At 43.2% G+C, this 19,655-nt stretch overlaps 7 non-coding genes across 7 annotated transcripts; all 7 read left to right on the top strand.

Moving 5' to 3' along the window:
- Nucleotides 1-75: 75 nt before the first annotated feature.
- Nucleotides 76-149, top strand: TRNAT-AGU (transfer RNA threonine (anticodon AGU)). The gene has a single exon. It is a non-coding gene; the product is annotated as a tRNA-Thr (tRNA).
- A 2,450-nt stretch (nucleotides 150-2,599) lies between these two features.
- Nucleotides 2,600-2,673, top strand: TRNAT-AGU (transfer RNA threonine (anticodon AGU)). The gene has a single exon. It is a non-coding gene; the product is annotated as a tRNA-Thr (tRNA).
- Nucleotides 2,674-3,440: 767 nt separating this feature from the next.
- TRNAT-AGU (transfer RNA threonine (anticodon AGU)) lies at nucleotides 3,441-3,514 on the top strand. The gene has a single exon. It is a non-coding gene; the product is annotated as a tRNA-Thr (tRNA).
- A 766-nt stretch (nucleotides 3,515-4,280) lies between these two features.
- TRNAT-AGU (transfer RNA threonine (anticodon AGU)) lies at nucleotides 4,281-4,354 on the top strand. The gene has a single exon. It is a non-coding gene; the product is annotated as a tRNA-Thr (tRNA).
- A 1,608-nt stretch (nucleotides 4,355-5,962) lies between these two features.
- On the top strand, nucleotides 5,963-6,036 carry TRNAT-AGU (transfer RNA threonine (anticodon AGU)). Its single transcript has one exon. It is a non-coding gene; the product is annotated as a tRNA-Thr (tRNA).
- A 3,292-nt stretch (nucleotides 6,037-9,328) lies between these two features.
- Nucleotides 9,329-9,402, top strand: TRNAT-AGU (transfer RNA threonine (anticodon AGU)). Its single transcript has one exon. It is a non-coding gene; the product is annotated as a tRNA-Thr (tRNA).
- A 767-nt stretch (nucleotides 9,403-10,169) lies between these two features.
- Nucleotides 10,170-10,243, top strand: TRNAT-AGU (transfer RNA threonine (anticodon AGU)). The gene has a single exon. It is a non-coding gene; the product is annotated as a tRNA-Thr (tRNA).
- The last annotated feature ends 9,412 nt before the right edge of the window (nucleotides 10,244-19,655 follow it).

A 19,655-nucleotide genomic window follows, 5' to 3' on the forward strand; every position in this document is an offset into this window, starting at 1 on the left:
AAGCCCAGCCTTAAAAAAGTGGATTTCACTTCTAAATGATTACATGAGGAAGGAAAGGAGACCAGGTGCAAAAAAGGTGCTGTGGCTTAGTTGGTTAAAGCGCCTGTCTAGTAAACAGGAGATCCTGAGTTCGAATCTCAGCAGCGCCTGTCTGCTTTTTTTTCGACCAATCTGTCTCCCCAATATTAAAACTTTGTACAAAGATTGCTATTTCATGCTATTTAGAAGCACAGTCAGGCTTGAAATGTTGGCAAAGCATCCAGGAACTCTGGACTCCACTACCTTAGAATCATATTGCCCAAGGTTGCGATGCCATCAGAAATAGCACATATTAGAATGAGCAATTCATATTTCCTGCTTAATTTTTTGTAAAAGAAGCAAAGGTACGCCTGAACAGGGACTTGAACCCTGGACCCTCAGATTAAAAGTCTGATGCTCTACCGACTGAGCTATCCAGGCACAAGGATCACTGCCCATTTGAAACTTGATTTTCACTCTACAGCACCTCCATACATGGCTACCTCACTGGTCAATAAAGGAAATGAATTACTAGTGCATTACACACATTTTGACACTGGAGACATAACTTTTTTCAGTCATTCCGTATCCAGATATAGAGATTTGCAGCATCTAGGACTTTAATGTTCACCCACTTACGGATTTGAATGTTTTGCCACATTCATGAGTGCAAAATTGCTCCCCAGTAAAGGCGAACATGTGCTCCTCAATACACACACTGGGCAATGCAGTCCACTCTAAATCAACGATTAATGACATGCTCGTTTTGTGCAATGGAGTTTCAGTCAATTGGAAAACATTTTGTAAAGTTATATTGCAACAGAAGCCCAGCCTTAAAAAAAGTGGATTTCACTTCTGATTGATTACATGAGGAAGGAAAGGAGATCAGATGCAAAAGAGGTGCTGTGGCTTAGTTGGTTAAAGCGCCTGTCTAGTAAACTGGAGATCCTGAGTTCGAACCTCAGCAGCGCCTGTCTGCTTTTTTTTCGACCAATCTGTCTCCCCAATATTAAAACTTTGTACAAAGATTGTTATTTCATGCTATTTAGAAGCACAGTCAGGCTTGAAATGTTGGCAAAGCATCCAAGAATTCTGGACTCCACTACCTTAGAATCATATTGCCCAAGGTTGCGATGCCATCAGAAATAGCACATATTAGAATGAGCAATTCATATTTCCTGCTAAATTTTTTGTAAAAGAAGCAAAGGTACGCCTGAACAGGGACTTGAACCCTGGACCCTCAGATTAAAAGTCTGATGCTCTACCGACTGAGCTATCCAGGCACAAGGATCACTGCCCATTTGAAACTTGATTTTCACTCTACAGCACCTCCATACATGGCTACCTCACTGGTCAATAAAGGAAATGAATTACTAGTGCATTACACACATTTTGACACTGGAGACATAACTTTTTTCAGTCATTCCGTATCCAGATATAGAGATTTGCAGCATCTAGGACTTTAATGTTCACCCACTTACGGATTTGAATGTTTTGCCACATTCATGAGTGCAAACTTGCTCCCCAGTAAAGACGAACATGTGCTCCTCAATGCACACACTGGGCAATGCAGTCCACTCTAAATCGACGATTAATGACATGCTCGTTTTGTGCAATGGAGTTTCAGTCAATTGGAAAACATTTTGAAAAGTTATATTGCAACAGAAGCCCAGCCTTAAAAAAGTGGATTTCACTTCTGATTGATTACATGAGGAAGGAAAGGAGACCAGATGCAAAAAAGGTGCTGTGGCTTAGTTGGTTAAAGCGCCTGTCTAGTAAACAGGAGATCCTGAGTTTGAATCTCAGCAGCGCCTGTCTGCTTTTTTTTCGACCAATCTGTCTCCCCAATATTAAAACTTTGTACAAAGATTGCTATTTCATGCTATTTAGAAGCACAGTCAGGCTTGAAATGTTGGCAAAGCATCCAAGAACTCTGGACTCCACTACCTTAGAGTCATATTGCCCAAGGTTGCGATGCCATCAGAAACAGCACATATTAGAATGAGCAATTCATATTTCCTGCTTAATTTTTTGTAAAAGAAGCAAAGGTACGCCTGAACAGGGACTTGAACCCTGGACCCTCAGATTAAAAGTCTGATGCTCTACCGACTGAGCTATCCAGGCACAGGGATCACTGCCCATTTGAAACTTGATTTTCACTCTACAGCACCTCCATACATGGCTACCTCACTGGTCAATAAAGGAAATGAATTACTAGTGCATTACACACATTTTGACACTGGAGACATAACTTTTTTCAGTCATTCCGTATCCAGATATAGAGATTTGCAGCATCTAGGACTTTAATGTTCACCCACTTACGGATTTGAATGTTTTGCCACATTCATGAGTGCAAACTTGCTCCCCAGTAAAGACGAACATGTGCTCCTCAATGCACACACTGGGCAATGCAGTCCACTCTAAATTGACGATTAATGACATGCTCGTTTTGTGCAATGGAGTTTCAGTCAATTGGAAAACATTTTGAAAAGTTATATTGCAACAGAAGCCCAGCCTTAAAAAAGTGGATTTCACTTCTAAATGATTACATGAGGAAGGAAAGGAGACCAGATGCAAAAAAGGTGCTGTGGCTTAGTTGGTTAAAGCGCCTGTCTAGTAAACAGGAGATCCTGAGTTCGAATCTCAGCAGCGCCTGTCTGCTTTTTTTTCGACCAATCTGTCTCCCCAATATTAAAACTTTGTACAAAGATTGCTATTTCATGCTATTTAGAAGCACAGTCAGGCTTGAAATGTTGGCAAAGCATCCAAGAACTCTGGACTCCACTACCTTAGAATCATATTGCCCAAGGTTGCGATGGCATCAGAAATAGCACATATTAGAATGAGCAATTCATATTTCCTGCTAAATTTTTTGTAAAAGAAGCAAAGATACACCTGAACAGGGACTTGAACCCTGGACCCTCAGATTAAAAGTCTGATGCTCTACCGACTGAGCTATCCAGGCACAGGGATCACTGCCCATTTGAAACTTGATTTTCACTCTACATCACCTCCATACATGGCTACCTCACTGGTCAATAAAGGAAATGAATTACTAGTGCATTACACACATTTTGACACTGGAGACATAACTTTTTTCAGTCATTCCGTATCCAGATATAGAGATTTGCAGCATCTAGGACTTTAATGTTCACCCACTTACGGATTTGAATGTTTTGCCACATTAATGAGTGCAAACTTGCTCCCCAGTAAAGACGAACATGTGCTCCTCAATGCACACACTGGGCAATGCAGTCCACTCTAAATCGACGATTAATGACATGCTCGTTTTGTGCAATGGAGTTTCAGTCAATTGGAAAACATTTTGAAAAGTTATATTGCAACAGAAGCCCAGCCTTAAAAAAGTGGATTTCACTTCTAAATGATTACATGAGGAAGGAAAGGAGACCAGATGCAAAAAAGGTGCTGTGGCTTAGTTGGTTAAAGCGCCTGTCTAGTAAACAGGAGATCCTGAGTTCGAATCTCAGCAGCGCCTGTCTGCTTTTTTTCGACCAATCTGTCTCCCCAATATTAAAACTTTGTACAAAGATTGCTATTTCATGCTATTTAGAAGCACAGTCAGGCTTGATATGTTGGCAAAGCATCCAAGAACTCTGGACTCCACTACCTTAGAGTCATATTGCCCAAGGTTGCGATGCCATCAGAAATAGCACATATTAGAATGAGCAATTCATATTTCCTGCTTAATTTTTTGTAAAAGAAGCAAAGGTACGCCTGAACAGGGACTTGAACCCTGAACCCTCAGATTAAAAGTCTGATGCTCTACCGACTGAGCTATCCAGGCAGATGGATCACTGCCCTTTGAAACTTGATTTTCACTCTACAGCACCTCCATACATGGCTACCTCACTGGTCAATAAAGGAAATGAATTACTAGTGCATTACACACATTTTGACACTGGAGACATAACTTTTTTCAGTCATTCCGTATCCAGATATAGAGATTTGCAGCATCTAGGACTTTAATGTTCACCCACTTACGGATTTGAATGTTTTGCCACATTCATGAGTGCAAACTTGCTCCCCAGTAAAGACGAACATGTGCTCCTCAATGCACACACTGGGCAATGCAGTCCACTCTAAATCGACGATTAATGACATGCTCGTTTTGTGCAATGGAGTTTCAGTCAATTGGAAAACATTTTGTAAAGTTATATTGCAACAGAAGCCCAGCCTTAAAAAAAGTGGATTTCACTTCTAAATGATTACATGAGGAAGGACAGGAGATCAGATGCAAAAGAGGTGCTGTGGCTTAGTTGGTTAAAGCGCCTGTCTAGTAAACAGGAGATCCTGAGTTCGAATCTCAGCAGCGCCTGTCTGCTTTTTTTTCGACCAATCTGTCTCCCCAATATTAAAACTTTGTACAAAGATTGTTACTTCATGCTATTTAGAAGCACAGTCAGGCTTGAAACGTTGGCAAAGCATCCAAGAATTCTGGACTCCACTACCTTAGAGTCATATTGCCCAAGGTTGCGATGCCATCAGAAATAGCACATATTAGAATGAGCAATTCATATTTCCTGCTAAATTTTTTGTAAAAGAAGCAAAGATACGCCTGAACAGGGACTTGAACCCTGGACCCTCAGATCAAAAGTCTGATGCTCTACCGACTGAGCTATCCAGGCACAGGGATCACTGCTCATTTGAAACTTGATTTTCACTCTACAGCACCTCCATACATGGCTACCTCACTGGTCAATAAAGGAAATGAATTACTAGTGCATTACACACATTTTGACACTGGAGACATAACTTTTTTCAGTCATTCCGTATCCAGATATAGAGATTTGCAGCATCTAGGACTTTAATGTTCACCCACTTACGGATTTGAATGTTTTGCCACATTCATGAGTGCAAACTTGCTCCCCAGTAAAGACGAACATGTGCTCCTCAATGCACACACTGGGCAATGCAGTCCACTCTAAATCGACGATTAATGACATGCTCGTTTTGTGCAATGGAGTTTCAGTCAATTGGAAAACATTTTGAAAAGTTATATTGCAACAGAAGCCCAGCCTTAAAAAAGTGGATTTCACTTCTAAATGATTACATGAGGAAGGAAAGGAGACCAGATGCAAAAAAGGTGCTGTGGCTTAGTTGGTTAAAGCGCCTGTCTAGTAAACAGGAGATCCTGAGTTTGAATCTCAGCAGCGCCTGTCTGTTTTTTTTCGACCAATCTGTCTCCCCAATATTAAAACTTTGTACAAAGATTGCTATTTCATGCTATTTAGAAGCACAGTCAGGCTTGAAATGTTGGCAAAGCATCCAAGAACTCTGGACTCCACTACCTTAGAGTCATATTGCCCAAGGTTGCGATGCCATCAGAAACAGCACATATTAGAATGAGCAATTCATATTTCCTGCTAAATTTTTTGTAAAAGAAGCAAAGGTACGCCTGAACAGGGACTTGAACCCTGGACCCTCAGATTAAAAGTCTGATGCTCTACCGACTGAGTTATCCAGGAACAGGGATCACTGCCCATTTGAAACTTGATTTTCACTCTACAGCACCTCCATACATGGCTACCTCACTGGTCAATAAAGGAAATGAATTACTAGTGCATTACACACATTTTGACACTGGAGACATAACTTTTTTCAGTCATTCCGTATCCAGATATAGAGATTTGCAGCATCTAGGACTTTAATGTTCACCCACTTACGGATTTGAATGTTTTGCCACATTCATGAGTGCAAACTTGCTCCCCAGTAAAGGCGAACATGTGCTCCTCAATACACACACTGGGCAATGCAGTCCACTCTAAATCCACGATTAATGACATGCTCGTTTTGTGCAATGGAGTTTCAGTCAATTGGAAAACATTTTGTAAAGTTATATTGCAACAGAAGCCCAGCCTTAAAAAAAGTGGATTTCACTTCTAAATGATTACATGAGGAAGGAAAGGAGATCAGATGCAAAAGAGGTGCTGTGGCTTAGTTGGTTAAAGCGCCTGTCTAGTAAACAGGAGATCCTGAGTTCGAATCTCAGCAGCGCCTGTCTGCTTTTTTTTCGACCAATCTGTCTCCCCAATATTAAAACTTTGTACAAAGATTGCTGTTTCATGCTATTTAGAAGCACAGTCAGGCTTGAAATGTTGGCAAAGCATCCAAGAACTCTGGACTCCACTACCTTAGAGTCATATTGCCCAAGGTTGCGATGCCATCAGAAATAGCACATATTAGAATGAGCAATTCATATTTCCTGCTAAATTTTTTGTAAAAGAAGCAAAGATACGCCTGAACAGGGACTTGAACCCTGGACCCTCAGATTAAAAGTCTGATGCTCTACCTACTGAGCTATCCAGGCACAGGGATCACTGCCAATTTGAAACTTGATTTTCACTCTACAGCACCTCCACACATGGCTACCTCACTGGTCAATAAAGGAAATGAATTACTAGTGCATTACACACATTTTGACACTGGAGACATAACTTTTTTCAGTCATTCCGTATCCAGATATAGAGATTTGCAGCATCTAGGACTTTAATGTTCACCCACTTACGGATTTGAATGTTTTGCCACATTCATGAGTGCAAACTTGCTCCCCAGTAAAGACGAACATGTGCTCCTCAATGCACACACTGGGCAATGCAGTCCACTCTAAATCAACGATTAATGACATGCTCGTTTTGTGCAATGGAGTTTCAGTCAATTGGAAAACATTTTGAAAAGTTATATTGCAACAGAAGCCCAGCCTTAAAAAAGTGGATTTCACTTCTGATTGATTACATGAGGAAGGAAAGGAGACCAGATGCAAAAAAGGTGCTGTGGCTCAGTTGGTTAAAGCGCCTGTCTAGTAAACAGGAGATCCTGAGTTCGAATCTCAGCAGCGCCTGTCTGCTTTTTTTTCGACCAATCTGTCTCCCCAATATTAAAACTTTGTACAAAGATTGCTATTTCATGCTATTTAGAAGCACAGTCAGGCTTGAAATGTTGGCAAAGCATCCAAGAACTCTGGACTCCACTACCTTAGAGTCATATTGCCCAAGGTTGCGATGCCATCAGAAATAGCACATATTAGAATGAGCAATTCATATTTCCTGCTTAATTTTTTGTAAAAGAAGCAAAGGTACGCCTGAACAGGGACTTGAACCCTGGACCCTCAGATTAAAAGTCTGATGCTCTACCGACTGAGCTATCCAGGCACAAGGATCACTGCCCATTTGAAACTTGATTTTCACTCTACAGCACCTCCATACATGGCTACCTCACTGGTCAATAAAGGAAATGAATTACTAGTGCATTACACACATTTTGACACTGGAGACATAACTTTTTTCAGTCATTCCGTATCCAGATATAGAGATTTGCAGCATCTAGGACTTTAATGTTCACCCACTTACGGATTTGAATGTTTTGCCACATTCATGAGTGCAAACTTGCTCCCCAGTAAAGACGAACATGTGCTCTTCAATGCACACACTGGGCAATGCAGTCCACTCTAAATCGACGATTAATGACATGCTCGTTTTGTGCAATGGAGTTTCAGTCAATTGGAAAACATTTTGTAAAGTTATATTGCAACAGAAGCCCAGCCTTAAAAAAAGTGGATTTCACTTCTAAATGATTACATGAGGAAGGACAGGAGATCAGATGCAAAAGAGGTGCTGTGGCTTAGTTGGTTAAAGCGCCTGTCTAGTAAACTGGAGATCCTGAGTTCGAACCTCAGCAGCGCCTGTCTGCTTTTTTTTCGACCAATCTGTCTCCCCAATATTAAAACTTTGTACAAAGATTGTTATTTCATGCTATTTAGAAGCACAGTCAGGCTTGAAATGTTGGCAAAGCATCCAAGAATTCTGGACTCCACTACCTTAGAGTCATATTGCCCAAGGTTGCGATGCCATCAGAAATAGCACATATTAGAATGAGCAATTCATATTTCCTGCTAAATTTTTTGTAAAAGAAGCAAAGGTACGCCTGAACAGGGACTTGAACCCTGGACCCTCAGATTAAAAGTCTGATGCTCTACCGACTGAGCTATCCAGGCACAAGGATCACTGCCCATTTGAAACTTGATTTTCACTCTACAGCACCTCCATACATGGCTACCTCACTGGTCAATAAAGGAAATGAATTACTAGTGCATTACACACATTTTGACACTGGAGACATAACTTTTTTCAGTCATTCCGTATCCAGATATAGAGATTTGCAGCATCTAGGACTTTAATGTTCACCCACTTACGGATTTGAATGTTTTGCCACATTCATGAGTGCAAACTTGCTCCCCAGTAAAGACGAACATGTGCTCCTCAATGCACACACTGGGCAATGCAGTCCACTCTAAATCGACGATTAATGACATGCTCTTTTTGTGCAATGGAGTTTCAGTCAATTGGAAAACATTTTGAAAAGTTATATTGCAACAGTAGCCCAGCCTTAAAAAAGTGGATTTCACTTCTGATTGATTACATGAGGAAGGAAAGGAGACCAGATGCAAAAAAGGTGCTGTGGCTTAGTTGGTTAAAGCGCCTGTCTAGTAAACAGGAGATCCTGAGTTTGAATCTCAGCAGCGCCTGTCTGCTTTTTTTTCGACCAATCTGTCTCCCCAATATTAAAACTTTGTACAAAGATTGCTATTTCATGCTATTTAGAAGCACAGTCAGGCTTGAAATGTTGGCAAAGCATCCAAGAACTCTGGACTCCACTACCTTAGAGTCATATTGCCCAAGGTTGCGATGCCATCAGAAACAGCACATATTAGAATGAGCAATTCATATTTCCTGCTTAATTTTTTGTAAAAGAAGCAAAGGTACGCCTGAACAGGGACTTGAACCCTGGACCCTCAGATTAAAAGTCTGATGCTCTACCGACTGAGCTATCCAGGCACAGGGATCACTGCCCATTTGAAACTTGATTTTCACTCTACAGCACCTCCATACATGGCTACCTCACTGGTCAATAAAGGAAATGAATTACTAGTGCATTACACACATTTTGACACTGGAGACATAACTTTTTTCAGTCATTCCGTATCCAGATATAGAGATTTGCAGCATCTAGGACTTTAATGTTCACCCACTTACGGATTTGAATGTTTTGCCACATTCATGAGTGCAAAATTGCTTCCCAGTAAAGGCGAACATGTGCTCCTCAATACACACACTGGGCAATGCAGTCCACTCTAAATCAACGATTAATGACATGCTCGTTTTGTGCAATGGAGTTTCAGTCAATTGGAAAACATTTTGTAAAGTTATATTGCAACAGAAGCCCAGCCTTAAAAAAAGTGGATTTCACTTCTAAATGATTACATGAGGAAGGAAAGGAGATCAGATGCAAAAGAGGTGCTGTGGCTTAGTTGGTTAAAGCGCCTGTCTAGTAAACAGGAGATCCTGAGTTCGAATCTCAGCAGCGCCTGTCTGCTTTTTTTTCGACCAATCTGTCTCCCCAATATTAAAACTTTGTACAAAGATTGTTATTTCATGCTATTTAGAAGCACAGTCAGGCTTGAAATGTTGGCAAAGCATCCAAGAACTCTGGACTCCACTACCTTAGAATCATATTGCCCAAGGTTGCGATGCCATCAGAAATAGCACATATTAGAATGAGCAATTCATATTTCCTGCTAAATTTTTTGTAAAAGAAGCAAAGATACACCTGAACAGGGACTTGAACCCTGGACCCTCAGATTAAAAGTCTGATGCTCTACCGACTGAGCTATCCAGGCACAGGGATCACTGCCCATTTGAAACTTGATTTTCACTCTACATCACCTCCATACATGGCTACCTCACTGGTCAATAAAGGAAATGAATTACTAGTGCATTACACACATTTTGACACTGGAGACATAACTTTTTTCAGTCATTCCGTATCCAGATATAGAGATTTGCAGCATCTAGGACTTTAATGTTCACCCACTTACGGATTTGAATGTTTTGCCACATTAATGAGTGCAAACTTGCTCCCCAGTAAAGACGAACATGTGCTCCTCAATGCACACACTGGGCAATGCAGTCCACTCTAAATAGACGATTAATGACATGCTCGTTTTGTGCAATGGAGTTTCAGTCAATTGGAAAACATTTTGAAAAGTTATATTGCAACAGAAGCCCAGCCTTAAAAAAGTGGATTTCACTTCTAAATGATTACATGAGGAAGGAAAGGAGACCAGATGCAAAAAAGGTGCTGTGGCTTAGTTGGTTAAAGCGCCTGTCTAGTAAACAGGAGATCCTGAGTTCGAATCTCAGCAGCGCCTGTCTGCTTTTTTTCGACCAATCTGTCTCCCCAATATTAAAACTTTGTACAAAGATTGCTATTTCATGCTATTTAGAAGCACAGTCAGGCTTGATATGTTGGCAAAGCATCCAAGAACTCTGGACTCCACTACCTTAGAGTCATATTGCCCAAGGTTGCGATGCCATCAGAAATAGCACATATTAGAATGAGCAATTCATATTTCCTGCTTAATTTTTTGTAAAAGAAGCAAAGGTACGCCTGAACAGGGACTTGAACCCTGGACCCTCAGATTAAAAGTCTGATGCTCTACCGACTGAGCTATCCAGGCAGATGGATCACTGCCATTTGAAACTTGATTTTCACTCTACAGCACCTCCATACATGGCTACCTTGTCGGGGGGGATTCTGCCGGGGTCGGCCGGGCCGTCCGCAGACCTCCGGGCAGGGAGGCCCCAACTCCTCCCGTGTATATCTCGGATCGAGACAGAGTATGAGGCACACACAAGGAGCAAGGCAACTTCTGTCGTTTATTATGCAAACGGCAGGGATGGGTCAAGGAGCGTACGCGTTCGTCCTGACACACACACAATAGTGGGGCTCGCAGGCCCTTTTTACTACATTAGGACGCGCTACTTGCGTCATTCCAAAAAGTTACCAAAAGAACCTATCGCCACTCTTGATTGGTTGCTCGAGTGGTGGGGTTAGTATAGTACGCATATAGAGAATGATATTAGTGGTTAAGATGTAGTCAGGTGGTATATCTGGGTTGTCCCTACAATTAGATACATAAGAATTGTTACATGAAGACCCCTGAGGATTGGCTAACGTTACTGACGTCTGAGATGAGAACCTCATGTTCTGATTGGTGCATCCGTGAGCTCCCCAGCCTGGGACCACCGTTGTTCCCAGCACACGGTGCACCTGTGGTTGCAACAGTGTTTCAATATGGGTACGTGCAGGCAATGTGAGGATTTATTCATAGGTGGGAGACTGACCGTTCCCACTGTAGCAGGTGTCCATTGAGCCTTTCAAGTGTGTCGGCCTGCGTCTCGTAGCGAGGTACCCAGACGCCTTTTCTCTCCTGGGTTTTGGCATCTCGTCAGGTTCGGCTTGGTCACGTGGGGAGGGACCGTGTTTGAGGCATAATTCTGCACAATTAATATTGTTTTTCCACTGTATGTCTGGTTTAATTTGCAGATATGATTTTAACATTGGTACGTGGAGTGCGAGGTTGCAACATCGTGCCTTTGAAGATTTGTTTCTTGACTGTGGGTTTGCAACATTACGACCTTGGCTAGTTGCTCCACTGGGTTCTTTCTGCAGGCTCAGCAACCTGACTTTTGCTTTGTTAATGTCCACGGGAACTCTTGCTTGAGGCCTACTTGGGCCTGGTGCACGAGTAATCCATTTAGTGCATGGATGCTTTAGGTTATAGTGGCATACAGTTTCATGGCCAGTATCGTGTTTCCATTATATCTCTCATGATGGTAACGGGTTTCAAGAGAAGCGTGAGCAAGCGTTATAAATGAGCTCATGGTGCGTCTTGCGTTTCTGCATTCTGAAAGCCTATGTAAAAATAATAAAGATGCACGTCCGTGAATAAGCCTGTCGCCTACGTCAGAGCACTGAGTATGTTCTTCGTGTAGATTGGTGTGGAAATGTTCAGCGTGTATAATAGTTCAGCGGTGCTTCCCGTTATCTAGGTCGTCATGGCATCTCTAACGATGTGTAGATTTCAGTCTAGTTGGTCCGTGCCGCAGGTGTCGGCATGGCCAGTGCGGGCTGTTGGGCAGGCAGATGGACACATCCGTATGTTTCTGTACCAGGGTATTTGGTCATCTGGTAAATGGGCAAACTCTTCTCGTGGCGGGTGTCTGGGCCGCGACCCTCTAGGCCAAGCGCGAGAGGTGAAGGACGGGAGTCTGGTTTTCCATTCTCCCACTTCAGTCCCCCCTCTGGTCGACTTGTCGACCACAAACATATCCTTCTCGTTATCTCCTCTTACTCTCCATATCTTGGTTATCCCTCCGAGATGTCCATAATGGTTTACGTGATCTTCAAATGACCAATACATGTATTCGCATGTTCCTCCAGGAGTACAGTACACCCATCTTCCTATGTAGCTCCTAGGGTTCCTTGGGTTCTCGATCTTCACTGATGGTGGGTCTAGATGATTGGCGATGATTTGGGTGCGCAACTTCTCCCTTTCGTGTATTATCACACCTGTGTGCTGGCCGTCATCCGCTGGCATCAAGGGGTGCATTCCCACCATTTCCAGCAACTCATCAGTTGAGCGCGCCTTCCGGGCTTTCCAAAATCTAATTATTATCAGTGCAGCTCCAGCCAAAATAGCACATCCCACTATTATTTTCAGTCCATCTGACAGCCAAGATGGCATCCATGACCATAATAGTGAAAACCAGCTTTTATCCTTGTTTACGCCGTTACTTTCGTCCATCATTTTGGAGTGCATCTGGGCCAATTGTGAAACTGCTTCTGTCAGTGTACCATTGTCGGCATCGTTGGCAGGTATGAACGTGCAGCATGATTGTCCTATCTTTGCACAAACTCCTCCTTCCATTGCTGTGAGAAGGTCCAATACATATCTGTTCTGTAGTGCTACCATCCTTACAGCTCGCAGCTCCTCTTTAATTGCGTTAAACCCATTTACTGTCGAATTTATGGTCATCATTAGTTCCCATCTGGTTATTTGCAGCCATTTTGCGTTTGCGTATGCCTGCAGTCCCGGATGTATTATTGAGGAGAAGAACATTGCTGCTCTGCTGAATAGTCTGTGTTCTGGCGGTATTGATGTTAGTTCCGTTTCCGACCTTCCCCACAGATAATTTCCTGTTAATGGCTCTCCTTGTCTTTTTCTCCTGTTTAGGACAGTATCATTGCTGTTGGTCCTGTTTTCTTGCTCCTTCTGGAGTGGTGCAGATCTCTTTCTTCTCCTGTCTCCTTCATCCATTTTCGGAAATTTCGCCACATCGACATGCTTCTTAGGTACCACTAGTGATGGTACATTGACGTGTACCATTGTGCACACACCACTCCACAGGGGAGGCAGTGTATGATATGCCTTTTCTCCGCAGGCCCAATAATGGTCCATTATTACTGCCGTTCCCGCTCCCCCCTCAGGTAACTCCATCACACTTGCACAATTGGTGTTATATCCCACGTCCACCTCTCCTTTATGCTGGTAACATACTTTGGGCGCAGTCAATGGTAATATAGTTATCGGGTCTTCATCTTCTTCTACCCACGTGAGCATTGGTACATACTTGATCCATGTCGTCCAACATCGATGATTGTGTGTCTCGATGGTTGAGATAGTTTCTTTTGTTACCATGTTGCTGCCAACCACTCCTATCTCCCAGCTGGTACCCAGGAACACCTTTCCTGTTATCGTCAGTAATGGCCTCTCCCAGCATCCTTGTTTACCCGGAACTTCCGTGGCGTACCAATCACATGGTAGATACTGCAGTGTTACCTTTTTTGTTTCTCCTTTTTCAGGGCCACTTGTTATGTATCTGAATGCTTCAGCATGTAAACTGGTCTTGTGATAACTCAGATAGGTCTTGAGGAAGTTGTTTTCATATGGGTATGAGTCTCGTGTTTTCCATGTCATGTGCACTACTGTTCCTTGGAATCTTCCTTTCGTTTGGAACAGGGCCAAATATATTATGCACTGTGCTGTTTTTTCATCTATTTCTGTGGCAACAAATGTTCGTGAAGCGCTCATGGCGTATGGTATTAATGAGCAAACGTAACAGCTATCCTCAGTTGTCTGCTTACCAATGCGGGTCATGTGCTGGTACCATATGTTGTTTGTGACGTGTGCTGAATCTTGTACATAATTATCAATACCTTTATTGTCTGAGTATGTGCTGCGTTTAACTTTATTTCGCTTTTGTTCATTGTTACTGTTACCACCTGACGTAACACCTGTTGCAGCAGGGAGGTGGGGTACATTAGGTTTGGGTGCAGCAAAAAAACTCATAGCATAGCTGTACTGCCATACAGAGGCAGCCAAAACTCCGGTGATCATAAAAATCCCTATTATTTTTATTACATATGCTAACCTCACCGACATTTTTGCTCTTACCTTGCTGCAGTCCTGGCAGCGTATTCTTGCGACGTTAAAGTTGCCCGCCTAAAAATTCTCAAAAAGTGCTTGTTATTAAATGTTAGTTTTGTTTCATTAAGCTCTCCCTATCAAATAGTCATTCAGTGCCCAGGTGAAGAGTTGCTCCCACGCTACTCTAAGTGAACGGTCTCTCAAGACCGGCAAGTATGGGCGGAGGTGGGGCATGTAATTTTCTATGGCCAGGAGGAAGGCCGTGTAGTATACACGTACCCTTTTCTTTTTTAAGTATGTTGGCCTTTTTATTTCGTATACAAATTGGTGTGACAATTCTTCTGGGTAACTATCGTCTGGCAGCACCATCTACGCCTGCACACTGAATTTGTTAGATAACTTTTCTTAACAATACAATATTACGCAGCTCCTGTATGTGCGAGAGAAAAAGAGAACATTCACGTGTTTACATGTGTATTGGTGCAAGCGAAGTCCTTAGTTTTTATTACAATTGTATTTAGTAGTCAATGGGGGGGGGTTTGCTCAGATGGTGGGAGCAGTTTTACTCTTTGAACGTGTGACCATGGGGTGGGCAGTGTGGGGATCACCCCCTTCTTCGTCCGTTATTCTCTCCGAGGGAACAATTGGGTCGTTGTCTGTGGTTGTGTTTTCTTCCGCTGCCGGGGATGTTGTTGGCGTTTTTCCAATGGACCTGTCGTTGGCGCTGGGGCGGGTCTGCAGTTTGTAGATTTTTACATCATGCAGGTGGTTCCACGCACGCTTATCCTTTAGTTTTACTGCTCTTGTTGATACGTCCTCTACTAAATGGGGGCCAGTGAACCTCTGCTGGTTCCACTTTCTATTAAAATTTCGAAGTAGTACGTGGTCACCTTTGGCAAGTTGGCACAAGTTCTCCTTTCCCAATTCTGTATTTTCGTCTATTTCTTGGTTGCTGGTGGACCCGCCCCGTGTGCGCTCGAGCTGTTGAGACACAAACACAACGCTAGTAATCAAAGAAGACACATATTGATACATTTCATCACCTAACACATTCGCAGAACTTTCTTGGTCGGTGAATGCCCTTGACGTTGGTGTTAGGGGAAGGCGCATTTGGCGTCCAGTAACCACCTCGTGTGGGGTGAGGTGGTGGTCGGACCCTGGCCTGTTTCTAAGTTCGAACAGTGCCAACGGAAGGCAATACAACCAACTTTTCTTTGTTGTTTGCTGTATTTTAGCAATTGCCTCCTTCAATAGGCCATTCAGGCGTTCACATACACCATTGGCCTGTGGGTGGTACGCACATGCAAATTTGTGTTTAATGTTCAGTAGGGATGTGATATGCTGGAACATTTCATTTGCGAAATGGGGTCCGTTGTCTGATCTTAACACCTCGCACACTCCCCACCTGGGGAATACCTCCCTTACTATAAATTTGGCTGCTCTAAACGCATCAGGGTGTGAACAGGGCCCTGCTTCGATCCACCTAGAAAATGGGCATACTACTACTATCATGTATCTATTGCCTTGACAAATGTTGATCATATCAACATAGTCAATGTGGAGGTGCCGAAAAGGTCCTTCTGGTCGGGGTATGGTACCTCTTATCACCTTTAAAGTATGACCGGCCGTGAACTGTTGACATGTAAGGCAATTGCTGATAAAATTTGACACATGGGATGTTAACTCGGGACAGAACCAATCTTCTCTAATTCGTGCTGCTATTATTTCTTTGCCTGTATGGGCAGGGTGATGTAATTGGTTCAAGGCGGTATTTAACAATGCCAATGGTATTACAACTTTCCCAGTGCCACCCTGGCGCCATAGTGCGTCGGTTGGTGACATTGTGCATCCTCTTTTCACCCATACTTCTTTTTCGGCCATTGGTGCAGCCGCTTGTAACTCCATAATCTGGGTGGCTGGGAGATGGGTGTACCCTTCTTTTATTAACATCTCCCTCGCTATTCCCCTCCCTCTCCCTCTCTGTGAGTCTGTGGGGTTCCATATCTCACCAAAATATGCAGCATATTTTGCATGTGCGTCTGCTGCTGCATTTCCTTTTGATATATAGTCTTCTCCATTGGTGTGTGCTGTGCATTTTACTAGGGCTAGTTCTTGGGGATCGTTTATTACTTCAATTAGTTCAGCCAACAAGAGGGCATGTTGTACTGGAGTGCCGTCAGCTCTCCTAAACCCTCTTCTTCTCCACTTTGATAGCCCTGAGTGGACAGTGGATGTAACATATGCACTGTCGGAATATATAGTAACTTTTTTATCAAAACTTTCCTTTAGTGCCAATATGAGTGCAACCAGTTCCGCCGCTTGAGCAGAGTAATGCTGTGGTAATTGTACACACTTAATAGCCACACACACTGGCGCTTCCATCATTTGTACTACTGCTGCCCCAGTCCTCCTTATCCCGTCTCCTTGATCAATAGTTGATGACCCATCAATAAACAAAAGCTCACCTCCCTCTAGTGCGTTTTCTTCAACTTTCCTAGTACATGAGTACATCTCAGTTACTTGGGTGCAGTCGTGGGCGTAATCTCCCTCTTCAATTACTTCTGCTAGGAACCTTGCAGGGTTAACCGTGCTACATCTAACAATTGCCAGTTCAGCTTTGGACAAAATAATCTCATAACCTGTTGCCCTCTGTGTCGTCAGTGTGGACTTAGGTTTATTCAATATCGCAAATAGTGCATGTTCTACAAATAGTGTAGTTGGACACCCCATAGTTATTGATGATGCTTTTTCTACTGCAAATGCAGCTGCAGCAAGACCTTGTTCGCAAGAGAATTGTCCTAACATTATTGGATCTAAGTGACCGCTGTAAAATGCTACTGGTTTATAGCCCATGCTAGTCTTTTGGGCCAATACTGCTTTCATTACTGCTGAGTCGCAATGTGAAAATATAAAAAATCGTCGCTCATAGTCTGGGGATGCTAGTACTGGAGCAGTTGATATTGCTTCTTTTAATTCATCAAATGCCTCCTTCATTTCCATAGTCCATCCCAACTTTTTCTCCCCTTTATTTGCTTCCTTCAAACCCTCAAGCAGGGGTCCTATGTAAGAGCTGTAATCAAATACCCATGCTCTACAGTAGTTGCACAGTCCCAGAAATTGCTGCAGTTCTCTTACAGTCTGTGGCACGGGAGTGCCTGATATTGCCTGTGCTCTTTGTGGTGCAATCCTTCTTCCATATTGTGATATCAGTTGGCCAATGTAAAGTACCTGTTCCTGACAGTATTGTATCTTTTCCATGTCTACCTTGTACCCCTTTTCAGCCAATATCGTCAACATTTTTAATGAGTCCTCTCTACATTTATCTTCATTTGTACTGCAAATTATTATGTCATCCACATACTGTAACACTGTGCTTTCCAACTCAACGTTACCCAAATCCATCTGTATTACCCTATTGAAAATTGAAGGTGATTCACAATATCCCTGTGGTAATCTGGTATGTTTCCACTTCCTATTTCGGTAAGTGAAGCTTGTCAAGTCTTGTGAGTCTGGGTGTAATGGTATTGAGAAAAAAGCATTTTTAAGGTCAATCACTGTAAACCGTGATGCTTCTGCTGGAATGCCACACAAAATTGTGGCCGGGTTTGCTGTTACTGGATACTCTGCTTCTACTATGTTGTTCAACGGTCTGAGGTCCTGTATGAACCGCCAAGACCCTCCTTTAGCCTTGCGCACCGGGTACACAGCTGTGTTGCATGGGGATTCTGAGGGGACCAATATGCCATTGTTTATAAGGGCTGTTATGGTTTCGTATATGCCCTCATCTGCCTCTCTTGACAATGGGTATTGTTTCACTCTTGGTAGTATGGCACCCTTTTTTAATTTTATCCTTACACCCCCTATGCTTTTAATGCATCCTACATCATAAGGGCTAATAGTCCATAATGATTTTGGCACCTTTGACATATCTTCTTTAAAAAATGGGACTGGTGTGCCAGCGGGTGCCTCAAGTGCCATTGCAATTTTCTGTGCCACTTGTTTGTGAGCCACTGTTAGCCACATTTCTACACTCATCATGAACACCATTTCATTTTCCTCCTTTTCTTCTGAAAACAACTCTTCATCTGACACCTGGGTCAGCCTACATCCTTCTGCTAGTGCTATCACCGCCCTCCATGCTCTCCCTTCTTTATCTTGGGCGTGCACAGCAACATAATCAGCTGTTGCAATAATGCTCTCAATGTCCACTGCAAGGACCTTCCCTTCCAGTTCATTAGCTGGTGTTTCTGGTCGGAATAGATAGGCTGCTGGTCTCCTCCATATTTTCCCTCCTATCCCTGGCATCCATGCAAATGCCATGTCTGTTCCGTACTGGAATAGCTCGCCGTCTACCGGCTCCGCCCTGATCGCTATCTGTCCACAGTATGCTTGCAAAATCTGTCGTGCTGCAAGCATGTTAATCCCTGGAGTAGAGCAAATTATGCCATCCTCTGTAAAGGAGATCGTCATATTTAATCTGTTCATTATGTCCCTCCCCAGTATGTTTACTGGTGAGGCACTATAATACAAAAGTGGTACTGACAGATCGTAATCTCCAATAGATAGCGGAACGTTATCAGTAAATGGAACCAACCCTTTAGCCCCAGAAAACCCTTGTGTGTTCATGGCTTCGCCTGACATCTTAAACTTACCTTCCCTTATGCAAGACCGGGTTGCCCCGGTGTCAACAAGGAATGATAATTTTTTGTCACCTATCGTTACCTCTATGCGTGGCTCCTCCGCACTATTAGGTGTTACTGACAGGATGGGACACACCAAGGCCGTCTGTGGGCTGTCCTATTGGGGGTACAATGACTGGCCATTCCCTGTGTAAGGGTTGTGCCCCAACACCGTCACCCCACCCAATTGCGTTCGTTCAGGTTGTGGTGGTGGTTGTATTAACGCTGCACCAGTTACTTGTGGCAGGTATTGTTTTATTTGTTGTTGTGGTAGGGAATAGTGTTGGTCACTCCCTTGTGGTGACATCTGCTGTGGTTGTATGCCCTGCTGTTCTTGTGATGTCCTATGTTGTGCTTGTTCGTTCCATGCTGGTGTTCCTGGCCTGACCCTGCATGTACGTGACATGTGTCCTAATAGTCCGCAGCTCCAACACACGGGTGGTTCCCTGTTTTGCCATGGGAAGTTCCCTGTGTTGTCCTGGTATACTGGTTGCCCTGTCTGGTAGTTATTTCTGAGTCCCCCAGCCTGTTGTTGGGTATTATATCCGTATCCTCTTCCCCTCATAAACCCTCCTCTCCCTCTATTATAATTATAATACCCAGCTCCTTGCATTGGGTACCCTCCTCCCATGTTCTGTGCGTGTGATTGCAGAGGCAGCACTTGCTCTATT

This window comes from Ambystoma mexicanum, unplaced genomic scaffold (genome assembly GCF_040938575.1).
Source record: "Ambystoma mexicanum isolate Mex_15411 unplaced genomic scaffold, UKY_AmexF1_1 Mex_scaf1, whole genome shotgun sequence".
Lineage (NCBI taxonomy): Eukaryota > Metazoa > Chordata > Amphibia > Caudata > Ambystomatidae > Ambystoma > Ambystoma mexicanum.